Source organism: Mesoplodon mirus (assembly GCF_964341445.2).
Source record: "Mesoplodon mirus genome assembly, chromosome: 5".
Taxonomy (NCBI): domain Eukaryota; kingdom Metazoa; phylum Chordata; class Mammalia; order Artiodactyla; family Ziphiidae; genus Mesoplodon; species Mesoplodon mirus.
This window is the reverse complement of record NC_138980.1, coordinates 2,072,983-2,095,754: the sequence shown is the minus strand read 5'-3', so window position 1 is coordinate 2,095,754 and position 22,772 is coordinate 2,072,983. Positions and strand designations below refer to the sequence as shown.

Here is a 22,772-nt window from a genome sequence, read left to right as displayed (position 1 = left end):
CAGTGTGCCAAAAATTCCTTAGTCCATCTTGTGAAAATCACATAGTTTTTTTGAAGGGGGAAGAAGCCTTGGCATGTAATCTGCAAGAATTTCACTCTCACTTCACCTCTGAACACAGAGCTTCTCTCAGCTTTCCATGCAACTATACAAAGGATTGGTTTGTCAGTCTCTGAAACATTTCACTAGCTACTCCAAATCATGGAAGAAAAATATGTATAAAACTTAGTCCTTATATGTGTATGACAAGTACATTTTCTTATGGAAATCTGGACAATTCCACAGTGTGAAAGGACTTCACACCTATCGGGGTTTACACAGAGAGCTGAGAGCAGCTTTAAAGTACCTCTCCAAAGAGAAGTATTACAGATCTCTTAACAACATACTTCATGCATCATAAACAAATATAACTTCCATTCAATAAAAAAACACAGTGCATTCTTATCTGTGAAATAAAACACTACCTGCTTCAGTCACTTGGGGTCAGTTATGAACAATGAAAGAACACTGTGCCTAAAAATTCTTTCCTCTAACTTGTGAAAAACACATACTTTGACTATGGAGGAAACAAGCCCTCATATGAAGTCTGGAAGAATTTCACTCTCATTTTCCCTCTGAACACAGAGCCTCTAGCAGCTCCTTTTACTCTGTAAGATATGTACATCATCTCTGTGGGAAACAGGACTTTCCTTACTTCAGACTTACTTGCTTTACACTCAGAGCTGAGCACAGCTTTGAAGGATATCTCGAAAAGAAGTATTATAGTTACCCTGGGAAACTCTTCATCAGATGCAGGTTGAGGATGCCATTGCTTATATTCTCAGGTAGTAAACCTGTTTTGAGGAAGACTCAAAGAAGTCTGTAAAAAACACTCATGTTGTAAGTCTGTGAAATAAATCACTACCTTCTTCAGTCACTTCGGTTACCTTCCATACACCAAAAGACCACTGTCCCTAAAAATTCTTGTGTCTATCTTGTGAAAACAAATGCTTTTACTACAGGTGAAACAAGCCTAGGCACACAGTCTGCAAGGATTTCACTCTCATTCCGCCTAGGACCACTGAGCATATTGCAGCTTTAGAAGCCACCTTCTAAACTGAGCGCAACCTCACTTAGCCATTACAGTTGCTAGATTTACAGGTTCCAGGGACACATGTCTGCTTCTATCACATATAAAGTAGAACTCTCCTTGATGGAAAAACACTGCTGGAAAAACTCTGTGCTGGTAGCCTGATCCAAAAGGCTTCCGGTTGCTCAGGAGCCTCTTCTTGGCTTGCAGCTTGACAAGGCCATTGATTACATTCTCACACCTGTTTTGCAGAGACTCAAAGTAGCCTGGAAACAGTGGTGATAGACAACTGTGAAATAAGTCATTACCCACTTCACTCACTTGATGTACATTCCACATCCTGAAAAAGCACTGTGCCCTAAAAATTTTTGCATCTGTCTTTTAAAACAAATATTCTTACTAAGGGTTAAGCAGGCCTTGGCATGCGACTGGCAAAGATTTCACTCTTATTTTGCCTACAATCTCAGACCATCTTGCCACTTTTGATGCCATGCTTCAAAATGTTGGTTTTCAGGTGTCTCAAACATGGCCCTAGCTACTCCAAATCCTATGGACGTGTTCCATACCATGAAAGTACAATCTGTATAAACTTTTGTCTTACCACTCTGTAAAACAAATACATTTTCTCTATGGGAAACAGTCTTTATCCTTCTGTGGGAAGAAGCTTTCACATCGACTAGCTTTTACAAACAGTGCTGAGCCCCTGCAACTTTTATGGTGAAAAAACACCTTACCTATAGAGGAACAAAGAATACATCCAGCATATTTTCAGAAACCACGCAGGCAAAAAGAGAGAAGAGTGAAATATTTAGTGTGTTGAGGAAAAAACCCACCAACCTAGAATTCTGTGCCCTGCAAACTATCCTTAAGAAGTGAAAGAGAAATAAAGACTTTATCAGACAAACAAAACTAAGGGAATTTGCTGTCAGGACACCTGTCTTTCAAGAAATGTTAAAAGAACTTCTTTAGAGAGAAGGAAAATAATATAAGTCAAAAACTCAGATCTACATAAAGAAAGGAAAAGCATTGAAGAAGGATTAAGCAAAGATAAAACTAAAACTTTTGTTTTTTTAATTCTTAATTGATCTAATAGATAACAGCTTTTTCAAAACAATAATATTAACAATGTATTTGATTTTGTATGCTTGTGTACATGATATAGATAGGTAGATAAAAAGACAGATAGATGCTTCTGTATGTTTATATATAAGTGAAATGAATGACAGCAATGATACATGGAACAGGAGGGAGGAATCAGAATTATTTTGCTATTGTTATAAGGTACTCACACAACCTATGAGGTGGTACAGTGTTATTTGAAAGTGGACATGTATTAGTTGTAAATGTAAATTGCAAACTCCAGGGCAACCGCTAAAGAAAATAATAAAAGAAGTATTACTGAAATGCTATGAAACAAGAGAAAATGAAACCATATGTAATGCTCAATTACCCACACACCTAAGGTCAATTGATCTTCGACAAAGGAGGCAAAAATATAAAAGGAGAAAAGTCTCTTCAGCAAGTGGCGCTGGGAAAGCTGGAGAGCCACACGTAAATCCATGAAGGTAGAACACTCCTAACACCATGTACAAAAATAAATTCAAAATGGCTTAAAGACTTAAATATAAGAAATGACGCCATAAAACTCCTAGATGAGAACACGGGCAAAACATTCTCTGACATAAATCGTACAAGTAGTTTCACGGGTCAGTCTCCCAAGGCAATAGAAATAAACTCAAAAATAAACAAATGGGACCTAATCAAACGTACAAGCTTTTACACAGCAAAGGAAATCATAAACAAGACGAAAAGACAACCTACGGATTGGGAGAAAATATTAGCAAACAATGCGACCAACAAGGGCTTCATTTCCAAAATATGCAAACAGCTCATACATCTCAATAAGAACAACAGCAAAAACAAACAACCCAATCAAAAAATGGGCAAAAGACCTAAACAGACATTTCTCCAAACAAGATATACAGATGACCAATAGGCTCATGAAAAGATGCTCAACATCACTAATTATTAGAGAAATGCAAATCAAAAGTACAATGAGGCATCACCTCACACCAGTCAGAATGGCATCAATAAAAGTCTACAAATAACAAATGCTGGAGAGGGTGTGGAGAAAACGGACTCCTCCTACACTGTTGGTGGGAATGTAAACTGGTGCAGCCACTATGGAAACCAGTATAGAGGCCCCTCAAAAAGTGAAAATAGAGTTGCCATATGATCTAGCAATCCCACTCCTGGGCATATACCCGGAGAAAACTATAATTCAAAAAGATACATGTACACCAATGTTCATATCAGCACTATTTCCAATAGCCAAGACAAGGAAACAACCTAAACGTTCATCAACAGATGAATGGATAAAGAAGATGTGGTATATATATACAATGGAATACTACTTAACCAGAAAAAAGAATGAAATAATGCCATTTACCACAACATGGATAGACCTAGAGATTATCATACTAAGTCAAGTAAGTCAGAAAGAGAAAGACAAATACCATATGATATCACTTACACGTGGAACCTAAAATATGACACAAATGAACTGATTTATGAAACAGAAACAGATTCACAGACATAGAAAACAAACTTATGGTTACCAAAGGGGAAATGGGGTAGGGGAAGGATAAATTAGGAGTTTGGGATTAGCAGATACAAACTACTATATATAAAATAGATAAACAACAAGGTCCTACTGTATAGACCAGGGAACTATATTCAATATCCAGTAATAAACCATAATAGAAAAGAATATGAAAAGAATATATATACATAAATAACCAAATCACTTTACTGCACACCAGAAACTAACACAACATTGTAAATCCTCTATACTTCAATTAAAAAAATTAAAACTTAAAAAAAAAACAGTAAACAGTACATAAAATTAAAAGAAAAAATTTTAAATAAATAAAACACTCAATTAAAATCTCAAAGGCAGAGAGAGAGTGGAAGACAAAAACAGGAACAAAGAACATAAGCAACAAATAGAAAACAGTAACAAATATGATAATATTAATCTAACTACATCAATTTGAATGTTAGTGGTCTAAATGCACCAAGACAGAGATTGTCAGATGGATCAAACATGATCAAAAACATGACTCAACTGTATGTTGTCTGTAAGATATGTTGTTTTCATTTTAAATATAAAGACACACAAAGTAAAAGTCAATATATGGAGAAAAACATAATATGTTAACACTAATCAAAAGAAAGTTGGAGTAACTATTAATTTCAGACAGAGGAAATGTCAAAGTGAGGAACATTATCAGGGATAAAGAAAGGGAATTACATAATGATAAAGGGGTTAATTCTCCAAGAAGACATAACAATCCGTAACATGAATGCACATAACAATGTATCATCAAACTACATGAGGTAAAAACTGATCAAACTTCAAGGAGAAGTAGATGAATCAACTATCGTAATTGGAGACTTCCACACTCCTCTATCAGAAATGGACAGATCCAGCAGGCAGAAAGTTAGTAAGGATATAGCTGAACTCAGTAACACCATGGATCAACTGGATATAATGGACATCTACAGAACACTTCATCCAACAACAGCAGAATATACTTTTTTCTCAAACTAACCTGGAACATTCACCAAGATAGACCACATTCTGGGCGATAAAACACACTTAATAAATTTAAAATAACACCAATGTCTGCTCTCAGATCACAATGGAATTAAACTAGAAATGAGTATCAGAAGATAGCTGAAAAAATTCCCCAAGTTCTTGGAGATTAAATGATACATTTCTATATATCATATGGGTCAAAGAAGAAATCTCAAGAGAAATTCTTAAATATTTTGAATGAAATGAAAACGAAAACACAATTTATCAAAATCTGTGGGGTATAAGGAAAGCAGTGCTTAGAGGGAAATTTATAGCACTGAATACATCTATGAGGAGACAAAAGATCTAAAATTAATAATCCAAGCTTCCACCTTAGGAAACTAGAAAAAGAAGAGCAAATTAAATCCATAGTAAGCAAAAGAAAAGAAATCATAAAAAAGCAGAATGAAGTTGAAAACAGGAAATCAATAGTAAAAATCAATGAAACCAAGAGCTGGTTCTTTGAGAAGATAAATATCAAAAAGTCTCCAGCTGTGCCAACTAAGAAAAAAAGAGTTAGGACATGAATTACTAATATGAGATATGAAATAGGGGACATCACTACAGAACACATTAAAACTATAATAAAGGAATACTATGAACAACTATATGCCAACTAATTTGATAATCTAGATAAAATGGACTAACTCCTTTTGAAAGTCACAATCTGCCAAAACTCATGCAAGAAGAAATAGACAATCTGAATATGCCTATATTAAAGAAATTGAGTCAATAATTAATAACCCTCTAGAATGAAAAGCACCAGGCCCAGATGGGTTCTACCACATTTAAGGAGAAACTATATCAATTCTCTACAATATCTTTCACAATACAGAATTAGAAGGGTATACTTCTAATTCTCATAAAATGGTGACTCATTTTATGAGGCTACCATTACCCCAATACCAAAACTTGACAAAGAAAATACAGGATAAAAGAAAACAAGACCAATGTCTCTCATGAAGATCCTCATGCCACGCAAATTCCTCAACAAAATATTAGCAGATCAAATACAACGATGTATGAAAAGAATTACACACCAGTACCAAGTGGGATTTATCCCAGGTATACAAGGTTGGTTGGCTCAACATTTGAAAATCAATTAATGTAATACATCATATTAACAAGCTAAAGAAGAAAATCACATGAGCATATCAATAGATGCAGAAAAACCATTTGACAAAAAACAATACCCAGTCATGATAAAAACTATCATAAATACCCTATAGCTAACTCACTTAATGGTCAGAAACTCAGAGCTTTCCATTAAGATCAGGAACAAGACAAGGATGTCTCCTCTCACCATTGCTTTTCAACATCATACTGGAAGTTCTACCTAATACAATAAGACATGAAAAGGAAATAAAAGGCATGTAGATTAGGAAGGGAAAAAAACTATATTTGTTCACAGATGACTGTTCATTTGCAAAGTCAGGACTTCACTGGTTGAAATTTAAAACTGGCCCCCATACAGAGAGGGCAAGGAGAGACTGAAGAAAGAGGCAGACCACTCCAGGCTAGTAGGTGACAGTTTTAATAAACAAGGGAACTTACATATGAGGCTTATCTTCGTCAGTCGCAAGACAAGTAGATCTTTGCATCCTCCCGCCAGAATCTTAAAAGTTTATAAAGAGGCTTTAACGGGATTCGTCACACATCCAGTCCAGATGGTCTCAACAACACATTACTCTCTCAAGGCTGAATCCTCAAAACGGCTGCTGGTATGGAAATAGTAGGTGGAACATAAATTCCGAGGACGGGGGAGAGGTTAAGGAGCCTCTGATTGCCTGGGTCAACTAGCAGTCACATCTTCTTGATGACCTCCTCCAACAATGACATGATCATCTATGTAGAAAATCCAAAAAACTCCTAGAGTAAGCAACTACAGCAAGGTACAGGATACATGGTTAATATACAAAAGTCAATTGCTTTCCTCTATACCACCAATGAACATGTAGAATTTGAGATTAAAAATATAATACCATTATACTGACACCCCCCAAAATGAAATACTAAGGTATAAATCTAACAAAATATGTGTAAGATCTATGTGAAGAAAACTATTAAACTCTGATGAACAAAATCAGGGAAGAACTAAATAAATGGAGAAATATTGCTTTTTCATGGATAGGAAGACTCAGTACTGTCAAGATGTCAGCTCTTCCCAAATTGATCTATAGATTCAGTGCAATCCCAATCAAAATGCCTGCAAATTACTTTGTGCATATTGACAAGCTGAGTATGAAGTTTACATGGAAAGGCATAAGATCCAGAATAGCTAACACAATACTGAAGGAGAAGAACAAAGTTGCAAGACTGATGCTACCTGACATCAAGACTTACTACAGGCATATCTCAGAGATATTGCAGGTTTGGTTTCGGACCACAGCAATAAACTGAATATCAAAATAAAGCAAGTCACATGAATTTTTTTGTTTCCCAGTGCATATAAAAGTTATGTTTATGCTACACTGTAGTCTATTAAGTGTGCAACAGCATTATGTCTAAAAAAATGTACATACCTTAACTAAAAAATATTTTTAATATCTTTATTGGAGTATAATTGCTTTACAATGCTGTACAACAAAGTGAATCAGCTATAAGTATACATATATCCCCATATCCCCTCCCTCTTGAGCCTCCCTCCCACCCTCCCTATCCCATCCTTCTAGGTCATCACAAAGCATCGAGCTGATCTCCTTGTGCTATGTGGCTGCTTCCCACTAGCCATCCATTTTACATTTGGTAGTGTATTATGTCAATGCTACTCTCTCACTTCGTCCCAGCTTCCCCTCCCCCGACTGTGTCCTCAAGTCCATTCTCTACGTCTGTATCTTTATTTCTGCCCTGCCACTAGGTTCATCAGTACCGGTTTTTTAGATTCCATATATATGCATTAGCTACTGGTGTTTGTTTTTCTCTTTCTGACTTACTTCACTCTGTATGACAGACTCTAGGTCCATCCACATCATTACAAACAATTCAGTTTTGTTTCTTTTTATGGCTGAGTAATATTCCATTGTATATACTACCACATCGTCTTTATCCATTCATCTGTCGATGGACACTTAGGATGCTTCCATGTCCTGGCTATTGTAAATAGTGCTGAAATGAACACTGTGGTACATGACTCATTTTGAATTATGGTTTTCTCAGGGTATATGCCCAGGAGTGGGATTGCTGGGTCATATGGTAGTTCTATTTTTAGGTTTAAAAAATACTTTATTGGTAAAAAATGCTAACCCATCTGGGCCTCCAATAAGTCATAATATTTTTGCAATAGTAATATTAAATATCACTGATCGGAGATCTCCATAACAAATATAATCGTAATGAATATGACTGTGAATTCATAATGAATTGAAATATTGTGGGAATTAGCAAGATGTGACACAGAGACACAAAGTGAGCAAATGCTGTTGGAAAAATGCCGCTGATAGACTTGCTCCAGGCACAATGCCACAAACCTTAAATTTGTAAAAAATGTAATATCTACAAAGTGCAATAAGGCAAAGCACAATAAAATGAGATATGCCTGTATAGAGCTACAGTAATCAAGATAGCATGATCTTGGTGAAAGAATAGATCAGTGAAACACAATAGAAATCCCACATAACTATAGCCAATTGATCTTTGACAAGGTGCAAGGGCAATACAATGGAGCAATGATAGTCTCTTCAACAAACATTGCTGGAACAACTGGACATCCACATGCAAAAAACATGACTCTAGACACAGACCTTACACCCTTGACAAAAATCAACTCAAAATGGACCAAAGAACTAAATGTAAAGCACAAAATGTAAAACTTTAAAAGATAACATAGGAGAAAATCTAGATGACCTTTGGTATGGTAATGACTTTCGGTACAATACCAAAAACATGATTGATGAAAGAAATAATTGTTAAGTTGGACTTCATTAAAATTAAAAATGTCTGCTCTGTAAACGGCACTGTCAACATAATGAGAAGACAAGCCATAGACTGGGAGAAAATATCTGCAAAAGAATATATCTGATAAAGGACCTATCAGATGTTATCCAAAATATACAAAGAACACTTAAAACTCAATAAGAAAATAAACAACCAGATTAAAAAATGGGCCAAAGACCTTTATGGACACTTCACTAAAGAAGATATATGGCAAATAAGCATATGAAAAGACCGTCATATACCCTACATTGTATGTCATTAGGGAAATGCAAATTAAAACAACAATGAGATATCTCTACATGCCTATTAGAATGGCCAAAATCCAGAACACTGACAAATGCTGTCGAGGATGTGAAGCAACAGGAAGTCTCATACTTTGCTGAAGGGAGTGCAAAATGGTACAGCCACTTTGGAAAACAGTTTGGCAGTTTCTTACAAAACTAAACATACTCTTATCATGTGATTCAGAAGTCATGCTCAAAAGAGTTGAAAGCTATGTCCACACAAAAACCTCCACATAGATGTTTATAGCAGCTTTATTCATAATTGCCCAAACTTGGAAGCAACCTAGATGTCCTTCAGTAGGTGTACAGATAAATAAAATGTGGTACATTCAGACAATGGAATATTATTCTGCTCTAAAAAGAAATAAGCTATCAAGCCATGAAAAGACGCAGAGGAAACTTAAATGCATATTACAGAGTGAAAGAAGCCAATCTGAAAAGGCTGCATACTGTATGATACCAACTATGTGACATTCTGAAAAAGGCAAAACTATGGAGACAGTAAAAATATCAGTGGTTGTCAGTTAGGGAATAGGGAGGGATGAATAGGCAAGAGCACAGAGGATTTAAGGCAGTGAAACTACCCTGTAATGGTAGACATGTCATTCATTATACATTGTTTCAAAACTATAGAATGTACAACACCAAGAGTGAGCCCTAAATATGGATTTGGGGTAACTGGGATATGTCAGTGTAGGTTCATCAATTGTAATAAATGTGCCACTGTGGTGAATGATGTTGATAATGGGGGAGGCTATGATGTGCTGGGGTAGAGAATAAATGAGAAATCGCTATACCTTCCTCTCAATTTTGCTGTGAACCTAAAACTGCTCTTTAATACTTTTTTGTCTTTTTTTTTTTAAAAAAACAGAACAAAATGAGAAACTAGTCACCTCTCCCAGTCTTTGCAGACTGGTTCTGTGCTAGAGCAGTCCTTTACTAATTAGCTGGCTTGTTCTCAGCCTAGGGATCAGATGGAGGTGAAAACTTAAGAGCTCCTTAGGTCTTTTGTGGTTGGGCCTTATGTTGGTTTTTCAGCTGCTTTTAAATGTCTTGATTTCCCAAAGCTTAACCATAGCCTCTCCTCAGGGTTTTAGATGGTCTATCTTTTGTTTCTACCCTCAATGTCTTGCCCCAGGTGTCTGTGGGACTGTCGTCCACCCACAACTTTCAGGAGCAGTGCCTACTGCTTCTCCCCACCTGAGTTCCGAGACCCAGTACTTCTGGCAGCCCTCAGACAGGGTAGAACTTTACAAATAAAAGCTCCCCTGTTCCCTCTCTGTTGGAGCAAGGGAATTGGGAACTCAGCTTTGGCCACTCCAGACCAAGATTTTGCTACACTGAGGAAGGGATGGGGCAAGGGCAAGTAAAAACATCACAGTATTACCATGATTTCAAATGTGTTTTTTCCTTGATTGAGTTTTCGGGTTTTTTTTGCTGTAGATCTTTTACTGTTTTTCAGAGCTTTCATATGGTTATTTTAGCCAGTTTCTAGTTGTTTTTTGATGTTTCCAAGGGGGGCTGTGGGCTTGGAGTTCCCTGCTAAGCCATTTGCTGACGTGCCTCTACTTTGACTTTATATTAACATTGTACTAGAAATCACAGCCCACTCAATATGGCGATTAAAAGAAAGAAAATAATAAAAGAAGCAAAAGTTTTGCAAAAGAAACAAAACTGTCATTCACATATTATATTACATAGAAAATCCAAAACACACAATAAATTCATTATTGGAATTTATAAGACTTCAGGCAGTAAGCTATACACAAAACCGGTACTTTACAAATGAAATTTAAAAAGAGATAACACTTAACAATAGCTTCAAAAAGTATGAAACACACTCAAATAAAACTCACAAAAATATGTAATACTGCTATGGAGAAAATATATGGAGACTTAAATAAAAGGATTGCTGTACCATGGTAATGGATTGTTAAAGTCCATATTGTTAGATATTAATTTTCCTCAAGTTGATTTATAGATTCAAAGAATCCAGTCAAAGTCTCAGCATTTTTATTTACAAGTTGACACGATGATGATTATGCATGAGTTGATTATAGCCAAGACAGTTGAACAAGAACTTATGGAAGGATACTCATTCTACCTTATCGAGATTGCTTCCTAATATGTTAACAAAGAGCAGTATTCGTGACCCTATTCCGTGCTGCAACTTGCCTCCGTACTTACCCCAGACACTTCCAACCCTGCTTTCCTTTCGCTTTTTCCGATAATGCTTATTTTCTAAAATGCTATATAATTATGTTCATGGCTTATTGTCTGCTCCCTCCCTCCTTCCTCCACCCCCACCCCCCAAAATAGTTCTCCAGAGCAATGATCTCTGTTTTGCTCACTGAGGTATTTCAAATCCTTTACAATAGGTCTTGGCGCGTAGCAGGTGCTCAATATACTTATTGAAAGACTGAAGAGGAAATAGGTTTGTTTTTGGCGGTTGTCTACTTGCCTTACTGTCATTTACGCAGATACAGAGCTACATGACACTGTCCTCGGCGAAACTCAGTTTCCTCCCGGAAGAACCGGGAACCCAGGAGCCGGCAACTCACGGAGCGCGGCCACGAGCCCAGAATGAGTACCTGGGCACATGACAGGCGCAGCCGAGCCTCTCCACGCAGCAAGCGCGGAGAACTACACTTCCCAGAATCCTTGGGTTCTCGCGTGGACTACATTTCCGAGAGGGGTTAGCGACCGTTTCCCCGCCTCCACTACACTACCCAGCTCCGGACCTGCACAGGGAGCCGGGCGTTAGTCGCTGGCGTGAGCGGCGTTCTGGGCTGAGGTCGGCCCAGGTAGCATCCCGGGGAGTCCCGACCCGAAGTAGCTGTTCGGCCGTGGCAGTTCCGGAGCCTCCCGCCTGCGGCCCGCGGAACCCCCGAGGCCTGGGTGAGGTGAGCGGCGGAGGCTCGGCAGGATGCGGGAGGGAGGACCGGGCTTCGGGAGGATGCGGCGCCGGGGTATGGGACAAAGGCCCAGGAGGCGCGAGCCGGGCCTTTGTGGGCGCCGGCGGGCCGAGGGCCGGGCACCCCGGCTCTGTCCGCCCGCCGCCACCAGCCATCCCACAGTGCCCCTGAACTAGACAGGTCGGGCACTTCGTCCCCATTGGCTGGACCCAGCCACCCTTCTGCTTCCTCCCGATCCATTCCGTGCGCTACCTGCCCAGCGCCTGCTGGCATTTGGATTTGTTTCGGGCCGGCAGTGAACGTGAGAAGTTTCCTCCCCTTACCATCACCCCTGCACTCCCGAGTGACAGGCTTGTTTTGCGCGAGAAGTGAGTCGCCGGCTTCCCCCAGTGGCAGAGCCAGGACTGGAACCCAGGTCTTTGGTTTTCTGTGCCCTTTCCTCAAGACAGCAGCCCCTCCCCGCCATAGGAGAGCTGATGTTTTCCCTTTCCGAAGCAGCTTTCTCTAGAAATCTGGAAATTGTTTCCTTGACAGGAGGGGGAGGAATTGGGTGGGAAGGCTTGAGGTGGAGAAAAGTTGTCACATGCACGCAGGGAGGTTAGAGCAGGTGCTCTGGAGCCCGCGGTGCCTGGAACCCTGGTGCCACCCTCCCTGGCTGTGTGGACTGGGGCAAGTTGCTCCCACTCTGCCCTCAGTTTCCTGATCTATAAAATGGGGTGCTGACAATGCCAACTGTGCTGTGGGCCTCGATGATGTATTGATAGGTAGTGCCTGGCACGCGGTGAGGCTCAGGGAGTTGCTGCTACTGCTGATAGAGTCCTAGGACCTTTTCCTCTGAGCCAGGGAAAGAGCTGGGCCTGGACCAGGATGACCCAGCCCTTCTCTCTGGTCCTGTCTACTCCTAGCTCCTGACTTCCTTCCTGAGGGCGCATGGCATCATTCTCAGGTGGTGTAAAGGTTTCAGAGCTGCTGATTCTGAGGGGTGCAGAAGGGGCTTCCTCCTGGCTCCCATTTTCTTCTCTCAGAATTGGCTTCTGGAGACTTCTCCCATCCTAAGGGGAAACTGCCCAGAAAGAGGACATGGCTACTGAACAGAGGGAAGCAAGGTCTCAGGTGAGTGCATTACCATCTCAAGTCTTACGGACAGATAGGTTTGTTTTTTAACCCTCAAACTGAAGTTCTCTCCCCAGTACAGTCTTCGCCAGGATTTGGAGCCCATGTCCTTCTCCCTTTGAAGAGTTGGTCCATCCTGGTGGATGGTGGATTGCATAGGGAGTGCTTGCCTCCAACCCCCCAATCCATGGCCTGTGTTTCTCTTTTTTTTTTTCTGATAGACACTCTTTTATTCATTAATCTCAATTCACTGTATGATTACTGAATTGACAGGTAAGGTGCCACATGTCTTATACCACTTGGGGTCAGAACAAACAAACATGTGCACTTGGCAGAGTTCCTTTCTGGCCTGTCTCCTTTGCTCACTCATGTCCCCCTCCCTACCCTTGGCCAGAATGCTTTTCTTTTTCTTTCCACCCCTGAGAATCCTCATGATACCTTACCCAGGCTTTTCCCAGTCCATAGTTTTTAGTTTTTTCTCCCTCTTAACTTTCTGGATCATGTGCCTTGCTTCTATCACTCTCTTGAAAACTGATCTTGACCTGCCATTGTCATCTTTATTCTGTGGGAATGAGGGTGGGACCCCATCCAGGTGAGGCGGTGTGTGAACAAAGGATAGCCATTTTGGTGGGGACACAGATGGAGAGGTCTCTTGACTTTAAGAGCTCAGAGAAGACTCCTCAGGTAGTGGCAGAGAGGGTTTTGTGGGATATCAGTAGTGGAGAAGCAAGGTATACAGGGTGTACAGTTAGAAGTGGGGCTGTCAAGCCAGACAGCCAGGTTTGAACCCGTATCTTCTGTTACCACTTATGGGCCTTAGGCAATTGCATCTCTCTGTGCCTCAGTTTCCTCACCTGTAGAATGGGAATAACAACCATGCGTACCTCATAGGGTAGATAAGAGGAATTGCAGCATGGCAAGTGTTTCAGTAAGGTCCGGGCACATAGTTGATGTTCAATATGTGGTGGTTGTGGTAGCTGAACAATATTATTCCAGTACCTGATACTATTATTGTTGATAGATAAAAATTAACTGTACAGTGTTTTTAGGACCCCAAAAATACTGTTCATTCTGTATTCATTTTCATCTAACAATAATAGTTAATGTTGCTGGGGGAATATCCCGAGGGCTTTACCTTTGTTCTCACTCTCATAACAGCACAACAGTTATTACCCCCATTTTACACATGAGGAAACTGAGGCCTAAAGAATTCAAGTGACCTGAAATCAAACCCAGGTATGTCTGGCCTCTGAGTTCATGCTGGTTATTGTCCAGCCATTCCTCTGGTGCATCTCTCAGAACACGTGGTAGGCCCAGCCCCTGTGTTACCAGAGCTCTCTGCAGTGCGATGTTGTATATCATTTGGACCCACGAGATGTGATGGTGGTTGATCTTCTGAGGCTATGGCTAGGACCTGCCTTTGCATATTTGGACTACTTTTTTCTAAGGCTTTCACATTCCATTCCAACAGAGCCAAACTGCTCTCTTGCCCAGAATCTTCTCTGTCCCTGTGTGTGAGTCCTATGTGACATTTCTCCCTAACCTCACCTGCTGTGTGGGATTGTGTGTAAAACTCAGTAATAAGATGTTTAAGATCAGAGAGAGAGTATACCAAGTGCTGTATTGAAAGAAGACTTTAGTTATCATCCTGTCTCTGCCATTAATAAAGTATGTGACCTGGAATCTTGACTGTCCTGAATCTTGTGTTCCTCGTCTCTAAAATGAGGATTAGCAGATACGGTGTATGGTCCTATCCAGCTGCACATTTTCCTTTTAGTGTTCAAATTCATGCACTTTTCTTGTCTGCTAGTTAGATTGTAAGCTCTTTGAGAGCAGAGATCATTTCTTGTGTTCCTCCCAATGTGCCAATAATTTAATGCTTTTTCGTACCATAAAAATACTGCATGATCGTGGCAAAAAACTTTATAGAGAATAAAATATGCACATATATATGTATGGGTATATGTATATATGCTTGTAAATGTACATATGTGCATAGATGTGTGTATGGACATGTATTTGTCTATATATTTTTTCCGTATATGCAAAAAAAAAGTAAAATCACCCTTAATCCCACCATCTGGAGATAATCGCTGTCAGCCATTTGTTATGCATCTCTCAGCATCACTTGCTCTGTACATATATAATTTTTTTTCAAAAATGGGAACAAACTATACATACTGATATGTAACTTGCTTTTTATACTTAACATTATTATGAATGCCTTTTTAAGTCAAAAATGTTGACTTACACCATCAATTTTAATGATTTCATAGTACTTTATATTGACATGGTAATAGGTAAGATCCGAACCTTTAATATGAGCCATGTATGGTTTTAAGTACATTGTATGGATTATTTCATTTATTTATTAACTAGTTGGTAGGTTTTGAGAGGCAGTTTTACGGAGTGGTTAATAATGGAACCTTAGACATCCACCTGGAACTGGAACCCCAGCACTACCACTGACCAATTTTGTGACTTTAGACAAATTTCTTATCCTCTCTGTGACGTCTCTTGTGTAAAACGAGGACAATAATAGTACCTTCTTCCTAGGGTTGTTGTGAAGGTAAAATAAAGATTTACACTAAAGATTAATATAAAGCTCTAAGAATAGTACTTGTCCTGAAGAAGACATTCAGTTAATGATAGCTGTTTTAATTTCCATTATTACTGTCCTCAGGCTTCAGAGAGCATACAGATAGTGCCTTAAGTTATTTAACCGAGCCTCTGTCAGTGATTATTTAGGTTGTAGGTGTTTCCGTTTCTCTGCTGTTAACTAACACCATAATAAATGTCTGTGTGTGCATTTTTTTGCACTGTTCATTATCAAACAATATAGTAATTGGAGAGTTAAAGAGTATGCACGTTTTAAAGCTCTTAATATGTATTATCAAATCGCTATTAGAAAGATTATTCTAATTAACACTCCCACTAATGGTCTTAATACAACCACACATGTCTGTGTGGTTAACACAGGGCCTGGTTCATACTTCATGCTACTCAGTATATATTTGTCACAGGGCAAGTGTTCATTAAACCAGTGACTTGAAACCTTAAGAACCTAGAATAATATAGAAGCATTTCATGGTAGCCTGTCTACTTCCCACTGCTGCCTTCTTCACCCTGTGTGATGGGTGGTCTTGGGTGAGCTGGGATGCTTGTCTCTACAGCTGTCAGTGACATTCGAAGATGTGGCTGTGCTCTTTACGCGGGATGAGTGGAGAAAGCTGACTCCTTCACAGAGAAACTTGTACCAAGATGTGATGCTGGAGAACTATAGCAACTTGGTGTCATTGGGTAAGGAAATTTCCTCTGTTTAGAAATTGGGATAACTCAGCATCTGATTCCCTGGATAAAAGACGTGGATCATCAAAACTTTAGCTGGGTTTTGCCTTAGCACTGTACAAATTGGATCTCCACAAATAAATCTGAAAAACTTTTTCCCGCTCATAGGCATGGATGCCTCATGCCCCACAGATGGGACAATCTACAGAGCTGCACATTAGAAATTCCCTCATAGTTCAGGCATTTCCCACTATGATTGTTCTATGATGTATCTGCTCATCTCTAAGCAGAGAGCATCTTTCATCCCTCTTCTTTGACCCACCACTTGCCTTTCCCATTCACTTTTCCAGCTAGATGAATACTGTATAATCCATATTTGAAAGGGAGCCAGATAGTGTTTTCTCATTTTAAACAATCTACCTGATATCTTCTCCATAGATACCTGTTTATAAATATGAATTTAGTCTGTACATCTCATATATTTCCTCTTTTATAGAAAGCTAATGGTACCCTATTTCAAGGGTACATGTTTATTGTATTTTCCTAACATGCAACTAATTATTACATTGTTATGTTTTACAAGTCCCTTGCTTTTTCCCTAACACACCCCTCACATCATGGGGGCGGAACTTGAGCACCCTAAGGAGCTCTTTGTATCATCCTCTAAGTTTCCACTCAGATCTCAGATACCTCTTCGTGTCAAAACCAAGTTTGTTGTTGTTTTTATTTTTTTGTTTTTTGTTTTTTTTCTATGAGCAGGACTCCTATTTTCCAAACCTGAGGTGATCTCTCTGTTGCAGCAAGGAGAAGATCCCTGGAAGGTAGAGAAAGAAAGCCCTGGAGGCTCCTCTGTAGGTGAGTGGGTGGGGAATCTCTGCAGGCAGCAGTCTGGTAAGTGAGTACAACTTGGAGATGTTGGTCAGGGAAATTTCTCCAAGTTCTCAGTCCTCAAGAAGTTGTGGAGAAGGGTCACAAACTTCTGCTTCATCTCTGATAATCACTTCACAGGTAAATCTCTCAGGATCTTTATTCTTTCCTCTTGTTTCAGACGAGGGCTACATTTTCATGTATTCATTGAGCAAACTTAGTCCATTTAAGGAACTGCAGATAATTCATTCTGACTGAGGCCCAGGGTTTGGGAAAAGAAAGAGATGAGGAAGGAAATGAGATCAGAAAGCCAGGTGGCGGCCACACTCTGAAGTGCTTTGGTACAGTTCTTAGAGATGGGAACTGTCTGTGGGTGACTGGAAATAATTCAAGGATTTTAAGCAGAAGAATTGCATGGTTCTTGATATTTTAGAAAAAATGGTCAGAGTCTGAAACACTTTAAATGTCCTTCAGTAAAGGCATATAAAGAAGCTGAGGTGGGTCCCTACTCTGGCACACAGCACCACAGCCAGAAACAAGAAGCACTGGTGTGGGTGGGGCTCCAAGGCACGTGAAGGACTAAAGCTAGTTACGGCACATGATTATGACATGTCGCCATTTATGTGTAAAGAAAATTATGTGGGTGTTTGTCTATATGCATAACATGCACGTAAGTGCCAAGAGAAAGGTCGCGGGACACCTAAGGTGGTAACTAGTTACATTTGGATTAGGATCGAGAATGAGTATTGATGAAAGGGGACTTTATTTACATGTAATGTTATTAAAATTTTCACAGAGAATATATTCATGAAGTCCTTATTATGCAATTTCAATTTAATAAGAATGGTCACTTTGGAAACACTGTTGGTCTTAGATTTGAAGTGAGGAAAAACTACAGGTGGGAACCTTCTGGAGATTATTGTGTAATGCAGGCAAGACGTTACCTGCAGGAAGGCACGTGCAGTGGGTTCAGGAAAGAGGAGAGAGGGACTTCCCTGGTGGCGCACTGGTTAAGAATCTGGCTGCCAATGCAGGGGACATGGGTTCGATCCCTGGTCTGGGAAGATTCCACATCCCGCAGAACAGCTAAGCCCATGCACCACAAGTACCGAGCCTGCGTGTCACAATTACTGAAGCCGGCGTGCCTAGAGCCCGAGCTTCGCAACAAGAGAAGCCACCACAATGAGAAGCCCACGCACTGCAACAAAGAGTAGCCCCCACTTGACGCAGCTAGAGAAAGCCCGCGCACCACAACAAAGACCCAGTGCAGCCAAAAATAAATAAATATAACATTTTAAAAAAAAGGAAAGAGGAGAGGTCCCTTTGTTAAGGGTTCAGGACGAGTTCAGTGTGGGATGGGTTTCATTTGAGTTGTGAGTGAAATATGGGTAGAGGTCGCCAGTGGACAGCTGTAGAAGGTATACAGGGTTGGAACTCAACAGGGAGGTCAGGGAGCCGTCAGTGAGAAGGTGACATTTGAAACCTTGAGCTGAGCAGTTGAGGGAACGGAGGAGAGGACAGAGTCCCCGGAAACCTCAGTGTTTATGAGGCAGGTTAAGAAGGAAGAATCTGTGGCTGAGCCTGAGAAGAAGTCACCAGAGGAGAAAACTGGCAGATTCGGCTGTCATGGAAGTTGAGGACTGAGAGCTGTTGAATTGGGGAGGCCAGGGCTCTGGGGGAGCCAGGTTCTAACCCTCGTCCACTGCTTTCCTGTCCCGTGATAAACAGCAATGCAACCTTGGACAGAAGGACGCAGGTCCTGCCCTGGCGGAGCTCAGTGCAGGGGGAGGCTAATCGCACACAGGGCTGTGGAATGACAGCCTCCGGTGAGGACCTCGGGGGAAGAGCCGCAGGTGCTGTGAGAACATGGAACAGGAGGGGTGCTGTGGGCAAGGCTTCCCGAGGAAGGGCCGGATCCCATGTTGTGAGAAGCATTCAGGCACAGGAAGAGTATGTCCGAGGGTCCAGACAAAGGAAGCCGGCGTGTGCAGACGGGAGCGGGGAGAGGGGGGGCCAGGACCTGAGAGCCAGGCACAGTCTCTGAGGAGTTAAAGTACCCTGGCCACGGGCCCAGGTTTATATTCTGCAAGGATCAGCCTGCAACCAATGTGGAGCCACCTGGCATAGGCGTGGTAGGACTTGTCTGAGGTTGCTGTCAGGTCCAGACGAGTCAGTGATGACCCCTCACAATGGGGGCCCAGCAGAAGGGCTGTGGGACAGGCTGTCTCGATCCCTAAAGCGCCCACACCTTTAGTAGAGCTCATTCTTCTCCGTATAAGGTGAGATCTTTTGAGGTGGGAACCACACTTATCTCTCTTTATATCTTTTAACTGTCATTTTGGAGAAATATTCTAATTTTGTGGGAACTGCCGGAGACCACCACAAAGTAAACAGAGAACGCAGGCAGCAGGGAACCAGTGGAGAGTTTAGGAGGGGCGTCAGGTGTGGACTGAGTCTGGTGTGAAAGATCAGGGGAAGAGAAGGAAGAATTGTTCCCTTTCCATTCGCCTCGGGAGCCTCTGATCCATGAGGAGTCCCCCTTCCTGAGTGAAGTGTTAGTTGGATTAAACTGAGTAGAAAGTATGACTGGAGTCGAAAGCTGTCCAGAGAGACCCTGAAGACACCTAGTGGTGACGTCAAGTCCTTCTCAGGTTTGGGAAGCTGTCCCTGAAGGAAAACTCTGAGTGGGTGTCTGGAGGAAGTAAGGACATCAGAGCCAACCAGTGTGTGCGTTTCTCTTGATGGGATGAACCTCCTCTCTTTGGTCAAAGGTGACAGTCAGATGGAGCGTCCTGGGAGTGCTGGCGTGTGGTTGTGCCTCTCCTGCACCCTTAGCGAGTCTCCCATCTGCCTGGACTAAAGTGCCCTCAGAACAGTTTCCCTTCCAAAGGGAGCTCAGGTGAAGGATCTGGATGTTCTTGGAAGCACCTTGATCATTAACTCTAGACCAGAACCAAAAACCGACCCTTTGAACAGCCAGTGATGGAAAAGCTTATGCTTCCAGGATAGGACTCCTAGAACCTCTAATTGCCTCCAAATGTGCTTTTAAAATATTATTTTCACATCAAAACTATTTACAACTAGGAAAAATAAAACGAACAGACAAACTGTGTCACCCCTGGCTCTGTATGTTTTATATTGAGAGATGGGAGGAAATGGCTCAAAGAGACTCATCTGAGTCTCTTGCTTAAGAAATGAACCCAAAGTCTAATCACTTTTCTGGAATATTTTATATATATATATATGTATACATATATACATATATATAAAATATGAATAATATGATTAAATCATCTTGAACGTCTCATGAGTTTGGTTGACACCCAATGTGAAAATATTCTTAAAATCAAAAATTTAAAAATTCAGGGATGATTAGGTAAATTAACTCCAATGAAAAAGTGTTTTTCTTTGTCTTTTTCTCTTTCTTTGTTATATTTATGCTAGAATTCAGGGCAGACTGAACCTGGCAGGGCGGTCGGCTGAGGGGTCCTGTGTGGGCTGCCTTCCACCCACCAAGATTTGGTGAAGCTGCATCTGCTAATTTTTTTAATTTGCAGAAAGGTGCTGTAGGGGTTAGAGCAGCAGTGGTTTTAAAATAACATGCAGTGGTTTTAAAGAGTTAATTTACAAGGTGAAAGTTGAGCCCAAATGCTCTGTAGTCCTGTTTAGTATGTTTGATTTAGTCTTGTTCTCATCCCCTGCCACCAAGATCTATTGTCCCTGTAGCTGCCAGAATGCTCTATTTAAAAGGTAGATCAGGTTATCTCACTCCCACGCTCAAAACCTTTCGTAGCTTCTATCCCATAGAACACAATCCAAAGCCCCTAGTGTGGCCTTCGTGGTCTGGTCTTGGATACCTTTTCACCTTCACCTCCTTCCTCTCTGCCCTTCATTCAAGAACTCTAATCACCCTGGTCTCCTTGTAGTTCTTCAGACAGGCCACCTCAGGGCCTCTGCACTTGTTTTTTCCTCTCCCGGACCATTCTCCCTGAGCCACAAGCCCACATGACTGACTGCCTTGAGTTGCACAGGTTTCTGTTCAGATGGCACTTTGTCTATTAGACACAGCACATCTGAACATGGCCCTCTGTCCTCCTCATTCTTTTTTTTTTAATTTTATTGAAGTATAGTTGATTTACAATGTTATGTTAATTTCTGCTGTACAGCAAAGTGATTCAGTTATACATATATGTATTCTTTTTCATATTCTTTTCCATTATGGTTTATCACAGGATATTGATTATAGTCCCCTGTACTATATACAGTAGGACCTTGTCGTTTATCCATTCTATATATAATAGTTTGCATCTGCTAATCCCAAACTCCTAATTTAACCCTCCCCCACCCCCTTCCCCGTTGACAACCACAAGTCTATTCTCTATATCTGCAGATCTGTTTCTGTTTCGTAGATAAGTTCATTTGCATCATATTTCAGATTCCACATGTAAGTGATATCATATGGTATTTGTCTTTCTGACTTACTTGACTTAGTATAATCTCTAGGCCCATTTGTGTTGCTGCAAATGGCATTATTTCATTCCTTTTTATGGCTGAGTAGTATTCCATTGTGTATATATACCACATCTTCTTTATCCATTCATCTGTTGATGGACATTTAGATTGTTTCCTTGTCTTGGCTATTGTAAATAGTGCTGCTATGAACATAGGGGTGCATGTATCATCTCTTACTTTTTTTTTTTTTGACAAAGGAAACACAACATTTTTATACTTAATGCGTTCTTTAAAACATGCATGCAAGTTAAATATGGAAAATCCAAGCAACAGACTTAAATGTTATAAGAAGGTCCCCATTCTCAGAGAGCTAAAAAATAAATGTGGACACGAATTTTAGTGGTGTAATCTCCATTTCACTTATAGTTTTAATTTTGTTCATTTCCTTTACAGTTCAGTGGCTTGACTCCTTTTTTTGTGGAGGGGAGGGCTAGCTATCTACTTTTTTTAAAAATTTTTATTGGAGTATAGTTGCTTTACAATGTTGTGTTAGTTTTTACTGTATAACAGAGTGAATCAGCTGTACGTATACATATATCCCCTCTCTTTTGGATTCCTTCCCATTTAAGTCACCACAGAGCATTGAGTAGAGTTCCCTGTACTATGCAGTAGGTTCTCATTAGTTATCTATTTTATACATAGTCTCAATAGTGTATATATGTCAATCCCAATCTCCCAATTCATCCCACTCCCCCTTCCCCCTCAGTATCCATATGTTTGTTCTGTACGTCTGTGTCTCTATTTCTGCTTTGCAAATAAGATCACCTATACCATCTTTCTAGATTCCATATATATGCGTTAATATACGATATTTGTTTTTCTCTTTCTGGCTTACTTCACTCTGTATGACAGTCCCTACGTCCATCTAAGTCTCTATAAATGACCCAATTTCACTCCTGTTTATGGCTGAGTCATATTCCATTGTATATAAGAACCACAACTTCTTTATCCATTCATCTGTTGATGGACATTTATGTTGCTTCCATGTGCTGGCTATTGTAAATAGTGCTGCAGTGAACATTGGAGTGCCTGTGTCTTTTTGAATTATGGTTTTCTCTGGGTATATGCACAGCAGTGGGATTGCTGGGTCATATGGTAGTTCTATTTTTAGTTTTTTAAGGAACCTCCATACTGTTCTCCATAGTGGCTGCATC

General features: G+C 40.5%; 1 long non-coding RNA gene across 4 annotated transcripts in view; it reads left to right on the top strand.

The window, feature by feature from the left end:
• Positions 1-11,639: 11,639 nt before the first annotated feature.
• The window catches only part of LOC309804465, a 28,037-nt gene continuing 16,904 nt past the window's right edge, over positions 11,640-22,772 (top strand). For 2 of the 4 annotated variants that reach the window (XR_014294123.1, XR_014294124.1), the window contains exons 1-4: positions 11,640-11,826; positions 12,744-12,951; positions 16,125-16,251; positions 17,040-17,094. This is a non-coding gene — a long non-coding RNA (uncharacterized lncRNA). Of the gene's footprint in view, positions 11,827-12,743; positions 12,952-16,124; positions 16,252-16,998; positions 17,095-22,772 lie in introns of all 4 variants that reach the window. The other 2 variants (XR_014294125.1, XR_014294126.1) reach the window with 1 other exon arrangement.